Genomic DNA, 17,972 nt, shown 5'->3' on the forward strand with positions numbered 1-17,972 from the left:
GAATAGAAGGCCACTCTATAATGAAAACCAGTCTTGGAAAATTAGTAAAAATTATATTAACCCATTGGTGACTCCACTCAGGCTTGGTGCAAAGCAGCATGGGAAAGGCAGCACACGAATGGCACATGATTTAGAATGGGAGCCTTATGCACCAGCGTTAATGTGGAGATCCAAGAGGGAAGGGGCTTAATTGCACATATCCAGCTACTTTTAACCACTTTACACAAATTGGTATTGACCTGAAAGCCATTTACTACTAGATCACGGCGACAACCTGTTTTGGGCCTGAGTGAATCAGCGCTTTATGTACGGCCGGCTACACAGGAGGCTTCCAGCCATTACAGAGCCAGCAGATAAAGGTTTCTATATGGACTGGCACCCATAACATGGCATATGTCATATCAATGCCACACTGTGCCACAATACTGGATTCACTGCCAGGCTTGCAAAACTAACACCCAAGAATGTTACGATGGGGTCACTGACCCTGGCAACAGAATGACTGTAAAGCGTCGATATTATTTTTTTTCTCAAAAATGTCTTTTATGGCTTGCATTTTCCAGCTCACTGGTGCTAGGGAAATTAACCCCTAGCAACCTCATAAAAGTTTCAATTTCAACGAGGAGGCAACAAGAGAGAAACAGCGGTTGGGTTAAGAGCAGCAGTGTTACCATGAGCCTTTCAATGTTGCTAAACTACAAATCCCAGCAACTCAGCTGTACCCTGAGGTTTAGACATAGATATGCGGTTAAGGGGAGCTGGGAAAACAATGGAATTTGGGTTATTTACCATCTGTGGATTTAGCACTGAGCTCACACTCCAGGTAGATGATGTATAACATAACCCCCCCACACGTGCTAGCAATGCTTGCAATAAATCAAACCAGTTACAAACCCTGTGTAAGAGACACAATATCCCAGAATGCAAAAAGAGAACAGGTTCCAATACATTGCCCTCAGTATGGCTTAGGCCTCCTTGGGAGAACACCATCTGTAATATATACTAAAGTAAATGGGGAGGTTTTGTTCAGCATGTACCTTTATCATAACATATATTCCATCCTTAAGTATGACTATAATGATGCAATCAGGCCCAAAGTTGATAGAAAATGCACATAACCACCAATAACTGCATAACCGACATTAGCCAAACAAAATGCACCTTGCATAATCTGTAGCACTGACAATATCTGCCAATCAAGTATTAGTACAGCTTCCCCCAGAGGGGTTTCTGCATGTCTAGTACTGCAAAGCAACCAGATGTTTGCTTTTAGACAGCAGGCCACTAACTGCAACCTGCTGATGGGTTGCTATGGGTTACTAGACCCAATGCAAACTTTGGATATGGTATTACCTTATCCCCATATGTGCAAATCAGATCATTTGTGGAGGGTGCTATAGGTTTTATAGTAGAGCACAGTCTTTTTATTCAACATAGGGAGAGCCCTTCCTGGTACCAGTCGCTTCCTTTCTTGCAGTCCCATTTTGCTTTATGGCAAGAACAGCATTTCTTTATCCAAAAGGTTTCCTTAACATTTACAGCAATGCTAGGCAGAGAGGCGTGCAATGGATTAAAAGAAGATTTGGGAAAAGCAATAAACCGTACAGCAAAAACATTTTTTTTCAAATACATGCATACATGCATATTAAAACTGGACATCCCCTGGAAAATAATCAAAGTATTACTCATGATAAACACATTTGTACTGACCAAAGCAGTCTTGGATATGGGGCACACATGCCCCCAAATACAGAGCAGATATGCCCAAGGCAATGTAATACACAATCCCTACACCAGTTGCACAGCCCTGCCCCTCTGGTCACCCCCAGTAATGTGCCTTTGCTTAACCTCCCTGCCAGCAGGTGTCACTGCTGAGGGCAGAACAGACTGAAGGGGGGAACCTATTTACTGCACTAGTAACTCATTGGATGACATTGACATCCTGCATGGATAATTAGCAGTTAATTCTAATGCATTCTGCAGACTAGTGAACAGGCAGTCACGCAACATGCATCCCAATGAATGGCTAATTAGCTATGTACAATGTGGATTTAATATGGCCAGTATTACAGGGGTGGAATGGCAACACTATGAGGAACGTGTGTCCATTAAGCTGGCCATATACGTTACAATTATGATCTAATGGTCACAGGAAAAATCTTTCCTACCCTCCATTAACGTTCAGGGCTGAATCATCAGATATGGAGGTCGAACTCTACCTTTATCTGACGATTCAGCCCTAAACACAGCTTCTGCTCGGGCTCTGACCAAAGCCTTTTGTCCTGCCCAATCGACGAGACGATCATTATCCAAGGCTTTTGGAATATCGGTCACCTTGTCGATCCACCATACGCACACCGAATATTGTACTGAACTTGGTTTCGCACTATATCAGTGCATGTATGGCAAACTTTATACCCTAAATAGTTGTTGGGGGTTCTGGGAGATGTAAATTTACAACAGTTGTAGACTCAAGGGTCATTTTTAATGCAAAGAAAAAGGAACCTTTGAATACCTGTTTTTCCATGGGTTCAGACACAACTAAAGGCAGTCATGTAATACCCCGACACTTTAAATGTAAAGGGAAGGAAGGGAGGGATAAACTAAATCAAACACAGATGCCTGGCCTAAAATAATGCTTCATTATCATGGCCTGAGCTGGCACTAGGATTTATATATTTAGGGAAAAAATATAAAACCAATGCTGGCATGTAAGGCTATGCCAAAAGTAGCCCAAAGCACATCCCATCTGGAGAAATCAGTGCCACCAAGAGGTGCTCTCTGGTACTGCTACTCCATAATATTAACCAAGGCTCAGTAACTTCTACAGGACAGATTTATATTTTTTTAACTCTTTCCTTTCCAGACAGATCAGCCGTCACACTAGCCCAGGCTGCTAACAGCAGCTTGCAGTGCGGAGCCCTTTAGGTTGCGTGACATATCACTGCGGCACACCATATGCACAGAGAGTAGACTAATAGCTATGAAACATAAGTGGCTGACGTCAGGCACAGGGACACAAGCCAAGATTTTTTCATTTCCCCATTTACTCCTTTTAGCTGGTTCCAAACAAGCACGCATTATCTAAGCAGTGTATATGTAAGCAACTTGTGTATTTCCTCAGCGGAATACAAATAAACAATGCAGGCCTAATATATTATATATAGCTCTAGATATGTATGGCTATGCAATACTATGGCTATGGCTTCCATGCCCAGACTGGCAATCTGTGGGTTCCAGCAAATGCCAAAGGGGCTGCTGTAAGATGTCACAGAAAGTCACTATTTATTGGGCTGGTGGCTATTTTGAATTCCAGTCCAGACCTGGGGGCTTCCTAGCAGTAAGTCCAGGTTTGCTGTAGCACTCAGCATTTCCACCTCTAAGGGTGAAGACACACTGAGCTACTAGTAGCAGCTACTTTTCCACGTCTACTAAACTCCAGTAAAATACCCTGCCATAGTCAATACTGAATATTGCCTCTGTGAAAACAGACAGAGACAATTATCAGTAAATGATCAGCATTGTCTATTTGAGTAGCCACAACAAGTAACTGCTACTAGTAGCTCTGTGTGTCTTCACTCTAAAGGTGGCCATACACTGGCAGATCCGCTCGCTTGGCGATGTCGCCAAGCGAGCGGATCTTCACCCGATATCCCCACCTACGGGTGGCGATATCGGGGAGGCATGTCGGTGAATTCGATCGTTTGGCCCTGGGGCCAAACGATCGAATTCTGCACGCGGCAATGGGGCAGTCGGCTCGTTGATGCGGTCCCTGATCCGACATGATTTTCTAACCTGGCCAACCGATATCTGGCCAATTTCAGGCCAGATATCGGTCGGCCAGTCCGATCGTTTCTGCCCCTACACGGGCCGATAAGCTGCCGAGTCGGTCCAAGGGGCCGATATCGGCAGCTTCTATCGGCCCGTGTATGGGGACCTTAAGGTCTGTGACAGACGGGGAGATTAGTCGCCGCGCGGCAAACCTCCCTTGTCGCTGGCGACAAATCTCCCCGAAATGCTGTCCCACCGCCTAGAATGTAAATCACCAGTGGGATGGCATACGCGGTGCCGAAAGCGCCGAAGTTTCCTCTCAAGGCAATTTCGGAAAATGCCACGCCGCATATGCCATCCCATTTGTCGACCCGCGACAAGGGAGATTTGTTGCGCGGTGACTAATCTCCCTGTCTGTCACGGCCCTAACACAACCACTGGGCTATCTTGGAGATTAAAGTGCCACATAACACATCTACTATTGGCTTGTGGGAGCTCACAGAAGTCGGGCAGAAAGCTGCCGGGGCTGTAAGGTTTTAAGCAAGGTGACAAATCTGCACAGATATCTTTGCACTGTTCTTAAAGGTCAAGTAACACTACCATTATTCTTTTTAACATATCCTATTTAATATACAGGTATGGGATCTGTTATCCAGAAAGCTCCAAATTATGGACGTCAAATTTCAATTAAATCATTTACATTTTTAAAAATGCTTTCCTTTTGCTCTGTAATAATAAAACAGTCCATTTTACTTGATTCCAACTAAGGTATAATGAATCCTTATGAGTCAAAAGAATCCAACTGGATTGAATTTTGAAATTATTTTTTAGTAGACTAAAGGTATTGGGATACAAATTACAGAAAGGCACTTTATCTGGAAAATCCCAGGTCCCAAGCACTCTGGATAACAGGTCCTATACCTGTAGAAAGATCTGTGTTACAATGCCAGTCTCTTCGCTAGCATACACTCCTCTGTACCCAGTCCTATAGCTAAGCCACAAGGTGCTGGATTCCAAAGTTGTTGTATATACTGTAAGAAACTCTATAGTTCCATAGGGTGTATTCCTTGCTATATAGGGCCACGTTTTAGCAGTATAGAAACAGGGGCCATTAGGACTGCTAGCACAGTTGTGGTTGCACAAGTTTTTCTGAAAAAAAAAAAAAAAACTTGCATCAAAAGGCACTACTTGCAATTCTGTATACTGTAGTTGCGTTCCACTCTTCTCAGTCCTTCCTGTCTATGATGCAGGGGAACCCTGGAGCTACTTCTACCTTTGAACCACACAGCAGCCTGCGTCCCTCACCGCCGCACAGTTGGGCCAAAAGTATAAGGTACACACCACACTCGCATGTCAAACACTGGAAATGACGCCAGTTGGACTTTTTTTTTTTTAGAGTAAGTGGCCCATTTAATGCATTGGCCACAAATGTGTAAGCCTAATGCCACACGGGCCTAATTTGCAGCCCCTTCACTGGTATCAGCCCTCTTCCTTGCCTGCACCCGAAACCAGTGCATCTGGTGCCTGGCACATGTAGCGAATTTCGGCATGTAGAAAAGGGGCCCGGCGCAATCGGTCCCTCCTACCTGCCTCCCTCCTGGCCCCCTCGCGCCACACCTGCAGGCCCACAGTGCGCCTCTATTTTAAAAATAGGAGAGGGGCCGGGGGGGGCCTACAATACAGCAGACCACCTGGTCTGGGCCCCACTGTATAGATAGTTAAGCCACTGACCACGGCTGAAGCAGGTGAGAATCAGCCACGTGTGGCATTAGTCTCAGGGCGAGCGAGTTAGCAGAGATCTATCTCAGGCGTAACCACTCCAAAAATGCTTTCCACCGGCAAATAGAAGTCACCAGTAGAAAGTCCTTTGCATCGCATCATGCTAAGGTTCCCTCCTGCAGACAACTTTATGCGACTTTGGAAACTGAAGCAATGTGAAGGGCTTTCCACCAGCGACTACTATTGTTGACTATGGAAAGCCTTTTTGGGGCGGAGTATTGCGGGCAAGTAACTCGCTTTGTGGGTTCTTATCCTTAGGCTTGTCACCCCCTAGAAACCACAATGATTCTGGAATCATGGGAAAAAAACATGGTGGACAAAAATCACTGAACTTGTGTTCGTAAATAACCCCAGTCTGCTTTACATTGACCATTGCAACTCTATGAACAGAGTAGCAGCATGGCAGCTGTTGTTGAACTAAAACTCTCTAAAACGTCTCTCCTGCGGTAGTGATCAGAAAGGCAGATATGGTTGTAGAGTTGCATTTTCTGCTTCTGCTATACGTTAATGCATTTGCGCTGTCTCACTATAGAATCTTGTAATTTCCCATCCTGTAGGTTAGTGAGTGGCCCAGCAAGGCCTGACCTCATTCCCTAGAGTCCTATTAACAAGCCCCGTGTAACAGCGCTGCACTAACAAAGCATGTGCATTACAGCGCAGTACAGTAAGTAAGTAGCATAATACAGTATATTGCGGCCCTATCATATAGCTGTGCTATAAAGGACAGTGTGGAGCACCACCTGTACATAAAGTACTGCAGACCACAGGGCTTGAATGCAGAGCTCTGTGGAAAACGGTGCAATGCTGCAGAGCCTCTCTGAGCCATGTGCTTGAAACAGCAGCATGGAATTAACAAGTGCAGAAGTACTGCGTTCCGGAACCACGTGCAGAGTCCAGATTAGTCAACTGGTAAAGCAGGGCCTTTAGAATCGGAAGACAAACAGGCACTCACTGCCATCACAATACAATTAAACAAGGCCAAGCGCATAGATATAAGGCAGAAAGCGGAGCCCTGTGGATCACAATACAGCACCACAAGGGGAAGAGATCTCCATACTGTACTGCATTCCCCTACACTGCTGCAAGGAGCCTGTGTGTTCAGCCATGCAGCACCCCCATAAGCAGCAAACACAACCCCGTGCAGCTGCTATGGGGGCCCACACACCAGCACTGCATATCAACACATGTCACTCTGATCATTTGGGTCTGGTGATATAAAACCCCTCTATTTTGCTGCCTTTATGGTTATACAAACTCACAGCTGTATACTGATTATTAATTCTTGTATAGGATGAGCAACACCCCTGTTTAAAGCTACACACTTGGGGATACTGTATGATTTATAGGCAATAGATATGTTGGACTAAAATCCCTAAATTTGTTACAAATTCAACTACACAGTCAAGGATAATGAAATATAATATAACAGTACACACCTGAGGATACAGAGGTACAGACCCAGTACCTATATTAGCAGCATACAGGTATATACCTGATATAAAGACTGCACATAGATGCCTACTAATGTATAAATCTAAAATACAGATAAACATCAGGGCATACCACTGGATAACACCAGTAAAACCCCAGTATACAGGCACACACCTGAGCAAACGGATGTGCAACCCAATACACAGATACACATTTGGGCATACCCAGGTAAAACCAAATATACAGGTATTGATCCGGGCAAACCCATGTACAATGCAATATACAGATATGCACCTGGGCATATTGATGTACAGCCCCAGACCAGGGGACACTGAATACAATATCAAAGCACACCACAGCAAACTACTGCACACAGATTATACTGCTGCAGCTCCCAAGTGATATTCACCTATACACTATATTACAATATGGGCACATAACAATAGATAATGCCAATTTCCCTAGATAATAATAGAAGCATTGTATAGGTGCAGCCACCTACTGATATTCTCCTCTATACTATAAGCATTATATGGGTGTAGTCAAACTACCCACATGGATAGTGCTGTGTGTTATATATATATATGTATAGGTACAGCCCCCTGTCATTTTATCCAGTATAGTATATTTACAATGCGGGTGTAACCCCTCCCCCCAAATGAATAATATAGATGCCCCGTAACCATATATACATTGCATATGTGCAGCCCCCAGTGATATATATTAAGGCAATACCCCTATATATAACACATGTATTATACAGGTGCAGCCCCCAGTGATATATATTAAGGCAATACCCCTATATATATATATATATATATATATATATATATATAACACATGTATTATACAAGTGCAGCCCCCAGTGATATATATTAAGGCAATACCCCTATATATAATATGTATTATACAGGTGCAGCCCCCAGTGATATATGTTAAGGCAATACCCCTATATATAACATGTATTATACAGGTGCAGCCCCCAGTGATATATATATATATATATATATATATAAATAAAACACATGTATTATACAGGTGCAGCCCCAGGGCCACACACACACATATAAAGACATAGGCGCAGCGGCCGGTGACAGCGCTATGTACAGAGATGCCGGCCCGTTATACAGACTGTACAGAGCCCGGTGCCCGTATCCCTCCCTATAGCGACAGCGCCCTGGTCCCTATCCGGTAGGGTGAGGGATGCAGTGCCGTTACACGGTTCCACGATAAGAGCCATTCCGCGGTCTCACCTGCAGCAGCCGCCGCCGCCTTCTTCTTCTCTCTCTCGGCAGCTCCTTGTCCCTCACCCCCGGGCCGGCTCCCTCCTCTCTCTCTCCCGATATGCGCAGGGGAACCGGCCGTGGAACAGCGCCCCTTGCCCCGGTCCTTCTGTGTCTCCGCTCCCGTCCGGCTCCGAGACCCGGCTCAGTACCTCCCTCAGCCCGATACCTCGGCCCGCACCGAACAGCCAGAACCTCACTGAGACATTCCCCGCCTATCAGCGCCTTACACAGCCCGAAGGATCACAGGAAAGCCACGCCCACACACTGATTATCTCTTAATAAGCAGAACCTTCAGACCACGCCCATACGGTTATTTTTTATATTGTTTTAGAGCGGTGACAATGTTTGTATTCAATATTAATCACAGGCTATTATATAACTAATCTGTAATTACCCACTCACTGCTATACAGTCACCTCTCCCTCTCTTAGTTTATTTCTCCCTCTAACTCCACCCACTGTCTCACAGTGGGAGGAGCTAACGCCTGCTGCTTTAAAACCTGTTTTTAACTCCGCCCATTACTTCATAAAGCTGCTGGCTGTATCACTTATTGCTGCCTGATACCTGTCCCCCTCACTCATGCCATGCATTAGTTCTAACTCTGCCCTCTGCCTTATAAACCTGTTAATATTAACTCCACCTTCTGCCTCAAAAGCCTGATAATTCTAACTCCACCCTCTGCCTCATTAACCTGCTCACTCTAAAGGTGACTGTACAAGGTAGGACTTGCTCATTTGGCGCTAAACAAGCAGATCTCCTGAGGATTCCACCTAAGATGGGCGATATCAGGTTAATTATATTGTTTGGCCAAATTGAAATCCAAAAGAGGGCACAGGCACTGAGGACCGCATCAACCTACCCGATAGAGATCTGGCCAATTTTAGGTCAGATATTGGTCGGGGAGGCTTGTCGTGTGTTCCCATACACAGGCAGATTAGCTGCTGAATTGATCTGAAGGACCTGAATTGGCAGCTGAAATCAGCTGAAGGAGATGGCATTAGCAGATAAATGAGGTAAAGAGTGGAGTTAGAGTAAAGAAGTTAAGGAGGGTCCTTCAGACCAATTCAACAACTTATCTGGCCATGTATGGGCATCTACAATCCACAAGATCTGACAAGATCTCGATTGGGCAGGTTTAATTTGGCCATCGGGCCTAGGATCAAACAATTGAATTAGCCTAATATCGCCCACCGTTGGTGGACATATTGGGAGACAATACACGCATTTGGAAACCTTGCTTCCTGAGCTGATCACACAGTGTATGGCCAACATTACTGTGATAACTAGGGTAATGGGTCCCTGGCCAGCTCCCAAACATTTCCTTTAAAAGAAATTCCTGCCCTGGAAATAGGACCACATCGACCTACCCGATAGAGATCTGGCCAATTTTAGGTCAGATATCTGCCGATACACAGGCAGATTAGCTGCTGAATTGATCTGAAGGACCTGAATCGGCAGCTGAAATCAGCCCGTGTATGGCCATCTTTAGGCAGTTGAAGGAGATGGCATTAGCAGATAAATGAGGTAAAGAGTGCAGTTAAGGTGGCCATACACGAGCAGATCCGCTCACTTGGCAATGTCGCCAAGCGAGCGGATCTTCCCCCGATATCCCCACCTACGGGTGGGCGATATCGGGGAGCATTTAGGTAAAAAAAAAAATAATCCGATCGTTTGGCCCTGGGGCCAAACGATCGGATTATGTGGGCGGCAATGGGGCAGTCGGATCGGGGACCGCATCAACGAGCCGATGCGGTCCCCGATCCGACCGGATTTTCTAACCTGGCAGATCGAGATCTGGCCAATTTCAGGCCAGATATCGGTCGGCCAGGCCGCTCTGCTCTCCCCATACACGGGCCGATATAGTCGGCCCGTGTATGGGGACCTTAAGAGTAAAGAAGTTAAGAATGGTACTTCAGACCGATTCAACAGCTTATCTGGCCATGTATGGGCATCCACAATCCACGAGATCTGACAAGATCTCTAGGGTCTAGGACCAAACAATTGAATTGGGACATATTGGGAGACGATACGCGCGTTTGGCGACCTTGCTTCCTGAGCTGATTGCATAGTGTATGGCCACCATTACTGTAATAACTAGGGTAATGGGGCCTTGGCCAGCTCCCAAACATTTACTTTAAAGGAAATTCCTGCCCTGGATGTAGAAACACTGGCTCATCTGATATGTCACATACATATGAAATTGCCATTTAAGCCACTGGAGCAAATGCTGTGGGTACTTTCCTGCCAGATGTATATGACTGATGCAGAGACTCTGTACATTGCAGGGCCCTACAGGGGCATGGGACAGATTGGCCAAGAGCAGTTACCTGTAGCAACCAATTGTTTTGCTTGGAGTATTATAAAAACGAGTGTCTGATGGGTTACTGTGGATACTGCCCTTTATTAGTGTGTGATTCCCCTGGCACACCATTAGACACCTATAGGCCAAACTGGATAAACCCTTTCTAAAATACTGGTGGGGCTCGCCTCCCACACAGCAGCACCACAGCTCATTAGCCGGAATAGTTATCCCAGCAGGTGCGCTGCTTTATAGCAGAGAAGGAGAGTGTGTGCGCCACCGGCTCTTGATTAATGGCCTCGAATCAACCATGAGGGCAAATCAATTGTTCCAGCCAGCAGGGAAAAAGCACAATAGTTTATATAAAGTGCTGTGCAACAGACCAATTGCCCCTGTCACTGCCTGTCCTCTCTGTTTCATTTAGTGACCCCAAAGGTGCCTCGTGCCACTCACTAGTACCCTCTGCTCAGCTTTATAGGCTTTGCTCTAGGGGCGGCTTAACTAAAGCAGATTATATATATATATATATATTTTATATATATATATTGTCTGTCAAACACAATAAACGTGCCATTTTTACATACTGCTATGAGGAAGACACATTGCATTTTACCCACAATGCAGCGTTAATTACAGGGGCCAGCTAAGTATTTGGCACAAACTGGTGTTTGTTTTAATCAAGTGCAACCTGTAGTGCCTGCTTTTCATAGTGAGGATGGCGCCAATGTCCACAGCATTAATAACAGCATTAGGCACCCAACTCGCTCAGTGCAAGTCATTTGCTATCATAGACACAAGTCGTTAAGGGAAGCCTGGAATTCCTGGCAGCCTGGAGCTGGTTTCTTTGTATCTATGTATGCAATGTATCAAAGCAGGCTGAATGGGCACATGTTGGCATTTATTAAAGAGTGTATAGGTTGGGTTTCAAGAAAAGACATGCCTATTACTGCACTCTGCCTGGTTGACTGCCAAGCAGCACAATTGGTCGTGTCCATGGGGCATGATTCCGAAAAGTAAAGGATAACTGACTAGATAATATATCTTCTTGGCATCTGTTCAAAGGCCTCCATGTGAGCTCTGTACACGTGACCAGACACCAATACGGTTCAGGTGCATAGATGTGCAAAGATATGTGGATACATTCCAGTAACATGTTATGGCTATTCTGTGTACCTATCGCTAGGGTAACTTTTGGGTATATAAAAGTAGATGATTGTGCTCCAACATTCCTGTTGCTGACTTTTTCCTTCTCTTATTATATGCCCCTTGCTGCCTGCCCTGCAGGCTTTTACTTCCCTCTGCTCTCAGCTCTCTGACTTTGGACCTTTTCACTCATTTCAAAATGCATGCCAAAGCGCAAACTGCAAAACTGGGCACTATTTTGTGTGCACTTGAACCCATACACCCATAATGCCCTGGTTCAGCCTGCTCTGAGGAACTGGGCACAAGCTCATGAGAGACCTGGATCTAACACAATTGCTCATTTACAAAGGCAAGTGCTTATTGCAAAGTAGTACCATCAACACAAGTGACCTGGTTCTTACCCATTATGCAGTGCAGACCGCACTGGGTTTATCGATGTGGAGGCAAATGTAGCATTTTTGGTAAAAAGTGAGCGAATTATGGCACAAGTATTTCTTAGTGAATCTGCATATCAGTGCAGATTCACATCCATTCATGCAACTCTAACAAGTAACACCTGTTTGAAGAGTTGCATGATACTTGGGTAATCCTTTCAAAGTAACTCCACAGCATTCACACCTCTGTGAGTTTCAGATGTCACCTTTCTGAAGAGTTACATAGTGCCACTGTGATTGGATTAGTGGAAGAGTATATATGCTAGGACTTCCCATACCAGTCAGTTGAACTGAAGAAGCTGCTCGGATGAGTAGTGAAACGTCTTCAATGATTACTAAACAAGTCCAGTTGCTTCAAATTTATTTATACTAGATATGCATATCAGTGGTGTCACTTCTGGCCCAGCGTTGGCACTAGGTTTAAAGGAGAAGGGAAGGCTAATAAAGAGTTAATCTCAAGCTGCAGACATACCTTCAGTTGTCTCCAGAGTGCCCTTAAGTCTCCCCATATTTCACCTGTTCAGATAATCAGAAGCCAAACAGGAATAAAAAACACTGAGCTGTGTAAAGAAAGTTCCCATAATGCCTCACTCCTGCACAGACCAAGTGAACATGCTCAGTTAGCAAGACTATGAGTCAGCTTGGCATCTTACAGCAGCCCCTCTTGCACTTGCCAGAATACACAGACTGCCACTTTGGGCCTGGTTGTGTTTAGATGCAGTATGCTAAGGCAGCGTTTTTCAACCGCTGTTCCGCGGCACACTAGTGTGCCACGAGATGTTGCCTGGTGTGCCGTAGGCAGGGCCGCAATTTTTACTTTCAAAAAAAATCCGGGCCCTGTCATTGGTTGCGCCCCGTGTGTACGGGTGACGTCAGTACGCACGGGGCGCAACGTTATAAAAGGGCCTGTGTGCGGTCGCGTGTAGGCAGAAGTGCAGAGGCGGCGCGCGTGAGGGGAAGATGCTGCTGAAGCCGCCGAAGAGTAAAATGCTGCTGGGCACCAATGTATTAGGGGGGGCCACGGGGCACACTGACTTATGGGGGCACTGCTGCTGGGCACCAATGTACTAGGGGGGCTGGCTCTTGGCACCAATGTACTGGGGGGCACTGCTGCTGGGCACCAATGTACTAGGGGGGCACTGCTCTTGGCACCAATGTACTAGGGGGGCACTGCTGCTGGGCACCAATGTACTAGGGGGGCACTGCTCTTGGCACCAATGTACTAGGGGGGCACTGCTGCTGGGCACCAGTGTACTAGGGGGGCACTGCTCTTGGCACCAATGTACTAGGGGGGCACTGCTGCTGGGCACCAATGTACTAGGGGGGCACTGCTCTTGGCACCAATGTACTAGGGGGGCACTGCTGCTGGGCACCAGTGTACTAGGGGGGCACTGCTGCTGGGCACAGAGTTAAATTTTTTAACATTTTCTAATGGTGGTGTGCCTCGTGATTTTTTTCATGAAACAAGTGTGCCTTTGCCCAAAAAAGGTTGAAAAACACTGTGCTAAGGTATCCCTTGAAGTAAGAAATCTGCAGTGCAGGGAGCCCCTTCTGTGCACCCAATACTCTGGAATTCACCAACGCAGACTGGTATGGGCAGGCGTGTATGGGCAAGCAGGGTCGGACTGGGCCAGCGGGGCACAGGGAAAAAATCTGGTGGGCCTAGGTCCTTGTTGGCCCCACTGGCCCAGGTCTGCTCCATACAAATAGAAGTAAATGGACGCACATGAGCATGGGGGGGGGGGGAGAGGTGCTGGCCGCGATTGGAAAGACCAGGGTGTGTGACTGGGGTGGGGGCCCTTGGGGTGGCAGCCCTGGCGAGCCCCGGACACCCCAGACTCCAGGGTACCATTGCTAATTAAAATTTAAGCACATGCAAAATAGAACCCAGATTTGCACTTTACATTTCTGATAGTAAATAAGCTCTAGGGGGTGACCCCTTTATGTGGTGCACCTGCACACGTAACCTGTGGCTGCCAAATTATCGGCCTACAACTAGCAGCCTCCCTTGGCAGTCAGAGGTCAGGTGTTAAAAGACGCTTGGAGCAACAGTGGGGCAGCAACTGATAAATGGAGCTGATAAATCATAATCGCTGACATTTTCAAGGACTATGGGAAATAATTCTTTCTGTCAGCTGTCCCTATATGTATGGAGGCCTGAGGGCAAGAGAGGCTCATGTAGGAATTTTATGGGGGCAGTAACACATTTCTACAAATGGTGCTGCCCTTATATACAATGACAAAATAAATATAATAATGATGATGGTGATAGATATAGAAAGATGACAGAGTTACAAATAAAAATACATGATACACAGAAAGATAGGTTGGAGAGATGTTGCAGATTTCATGGTGGCTTTCTTGGATATTATGTTCCATTTTCTTATCTCTTGCCCAAAAGTCTTTCACTTGATATAAATATAGAGACCTGAAGATATAGGAGACTATGCTATCAGCAGGCCCAGTAAAGCACAGATTCTAATGAAACAGCACCATCTGTTGTTCAAAAGATCAAAACCTGTCTAAAACTGTCCTTGTATTAATGGGCCATAACATTTGCATTGCTATGTCGCATAGCCTAGCTTGTGTTTTGATTATACGCACGTGCCAAGGAGTGCCAAAGTCGTGCGCTTTGTGCCTTGAGTTGGATTTTTAATCTGCCCTTAGATTCAAAGTGCTTCCAGTATCATCTGATACCAACAGCAAAGTGCATGGGCCCTTAGGGCCCCAGTATTGCACCCCTTAGTGCTCCAGCACCACTGGTAAATGTGCCTTTGTGTGCATTTTTACTTGATGCTGTACAGAGACACTGAGGATCTGGAAAGGTTGCTCAGCCTTGCTTTGTATTTGTATCCCCACATTGTTATTAAATCCAGATCTGCTGTTATATTCCAGGCTTCTGTGTGATACCGGCCTATAAGCACAGGCACCATTAACAACACAAGATCCTCAGATGGCCTATACTTGTTATCCACAGGCCGCACAGATGCTGGTTGCTAGGCAACTGCAGAAAGGAGATACTGGTTTGGGAAGTATTCCCAAGTGATACAGGTATCCCATCCCATTGCTGGTTACCATGGCAATCATGGCTGTGGAGAACAAGGATGTTCAACCACTATATTTTTTCACTATTTTTATCACAATTCTGAACACTGGGCCAGTAGCATGGGAAAATAGACTGAACAGAAAGACAGAGTATGTTGGGGGGGGGGGGGGGGATGGATAAAGAAGAGGGTATGGGGTATTGTGTACAGAATGCAGGTGGGCATAATAAGTGAAATTACATTCTGTTGATCAGTAACATATAGGCTTAGATGTGTGCTTGGCACCCATAGATTCCTGGCTAGGGAAGATGGGAGACAATTAAACCATTTGGCATTTTGCATGATATAAGTCAACATATTCATTTCCTATACCAGCCTTTTTCATATATACTGTAAAGCAGCCCTGCGGTGACCTACACCCTACTACCCCCACTCTAGGGTTGCCTTTCTAGGGTCGCCACCTGGCTGGTATTATGTATGCTGTATTATTTACTGGCAATATATGCTGGGGGGTTACCAACCTGTTCTAATTTGCTACATCAGTTGATACATTATCCCTTAATTTTATTAAAGGCAGTTGATATAACTGATACAATAGTTGCTATTGTTCCACAAATGCTGCTGAAATATACATCAACTAAGATAGCAGCAAATTGCAGCACTTGGATTACTGGGGTGCCTGAAACACAAAAGATAGAGACAGAGTAAAAAATAAAAATTGAAATACTTTATCGCTGGGGTACTATCCGTAGACACCTGAAATGAGTGTTTGGAAGGTGAACAACCCCTTTAAATTGGGGCAAAGCTTTGCACTTGTGCCAAGAGGAGTGCAATGCTACATCTCAGTCTGCTGGTAGGTGGGTGGCACCAGAGTATCTGCTAGAACAGGGCTGTTCAACTGGAGGACCACAGGCAGGATTTGGCCCCCCCCAAATGATATTTATGGCCCCCTGCCTGTTCAAAGGCACCATAGACTTTACTATATGACATAATTATTTTAAATTAATACAGCCCACCGGCATGCTAAATGCAAAATAATTGGCCCACTACATTTAATACGTTGGACAGCACAGTCCTAGAACAACCATTTAATTAAATGCAGGGAGCACCATCGTGGTGCACATTGCAGGGTGGTATGTTCATATTGCCCACATATGAAAGGAGTTAAATACAGGACTTTCTTGTACTTTACAGCCCTGCACTTTGCACCCACCCCAATTGCCTCTGGTCATTTACCCTTTATCTCTCTGTCAGAGCTGTCCAATTAGAGGCCCGAAGGTCGGATGTGCTCCTCAAAATGATTTTTATAGCCCTCAGTCTGCTCTAGGGCTCCACAGACATCACTATATGGCAGCATTTTAATTCAATTTGGCCCCCCCACATGCTGTATGATATATGATTGACCCACTACATGTTATAAGTTGGACAGCAATGCCCCAGACAAAAGGTGGCAACCCAACCGCACCAACCACAACACTTAATATTTTATGCTTCTTCAGGGTGAGAAAGTGTTGTATTGTAAGTAGGGTTGCCATCTCACTCCTGAGGGCACATACTAACGAGAATTTGTTTCTGTGCTCCCTTGTGGTGGCGTTCTTCAGTGTTGCATTACGGGGAGAACAGGCACATATGAAAGTATGGAAAGCATTCCTTCCTGTGCTCCCCTGTGGAGCAATGCAGAAGAATGCATCGCAGGGGAACGCAGGAAGGAACGCTGGTGAGTTCAAGCCCTGAAAATACCAACCACATATTGAATCCACATCCTGCATGGCTAGTTAGCAATTAATAAGATGCATGCAGCATGGCTGCACATAAATCAGTTCAGCCTGCAGCATGCATCTAAGGCTGATGCCACACGAGGCGTAGGGCTGATATTTTCGGCAAGCGGAAAAACGCTTGGCGAAAATTCAGCCCTACACCTGCTACTTGTGCCTGCACCCGAATGAATGAGATACGCTTGGGTGCAGGCACATGTAGCCGATATACGCATGAAAACGCGAGAGAATGCATGCTCATCATACCGACGAGTGTGTGGTTCTGCACTCCCCTGCAGTGGCGTTCAGCCGCAGAGGAATTCCTCCTCATTCTTCCTTATGGGGCTCTACTCACCACAGGCGCATGTAAGCTCTGAATGCAGGTGGAACACTGCATCATGCTGTTTGGTTCTGTTTGGTGAGTTCAGCCACATTAAAAATAACAGAATGCATTTTTATATGCGATCCCCTGCAGTGGAAATGCAAATAAAAAAAATGTTGTCACCCACGACTCTTCTTTTGATGGCCGCTACAAATTTTTTGACGCAGGACTATTTATTCCGACACCGCGACTATTCTTTGATGGCGCGACTATTTATTTTGCCGCCGTGACAATTCTTTTGACGTCGCGAAAATTTATTTTGACGCCCACGAAAAATTTTGGCCGCGCAGCAAATTTTTTCCATCCGTTTCGCAGAACAATCCACCAATGGTAAAACGCGGAAATTTGCCGCAAATCCATGCCTGGCAAAACATTTCGCCCATCACTAAGTACTAGCCCTAAATTAATTGCTTACAAGCCACGCAGGATATGGATTCAATATTAGCCTAATGCCAGACGAGGCGTAGGGCGGATATTTTCGGAAAGCGGAAAAGCACTTGCTGAAAATACCGCCCTACGCCTCCTACATGTGCCTGCACCTGAATGAATGGAATATGCTCGGGAGCAGGCACATGTAGCCAAAATACGCATAAAAACACAAGAGTTTGAAAGTCTCGTGTTTTTATGCATATTTCGGCTACATGTGACT

At 45.6% G+C, this 17,972-nt stretch overlaps 1 protein-coding gene across 4 annotated transcripts in view; it reads right to left on the bottom strand.

Annotated features, from left to right (window-relative positions):
- The window catches only part of tanc2 (tetratricopeptide repeat, ankyrin repeat and coiled-coil containing 2), a 234,334-nt gene extending 225,822 nt beyond the window's left edge, over positions 1-8,512 (bottom strand). For 2 of the 4 annotated variants that reach the window (XM_031894275.1, XM_031894272.1), the window contains exon 1: positions 8,235-8,512. The gene's annotated coding sequence lies outside the window, so the exon portion shown is untranslated. The remainder of the gene's footprint in view (positions 1-8,234) is intronic. The other 2 variants (XM_031894277.1, XM_012952715.3) reach the window with 1 other exon arrangement.
- Positions 8,513-17,972: the final 9,460 nt, after the last annotated feature.

The sequence above is a fragment of the Xenopus tropicalis genome, chromosome 10 (genome assembly GCF_000004195.4).
Source record: "Xenopus tropicalis strain Nigerian chromosome 10, UCB_Xtro_10.0, whole genome shotgun sequence".
NCBI lineage: Eukaryota > Metazoa > Chordata > Amphibia > Anura > Pipidae > Xenopus > Xenopus tropicalis.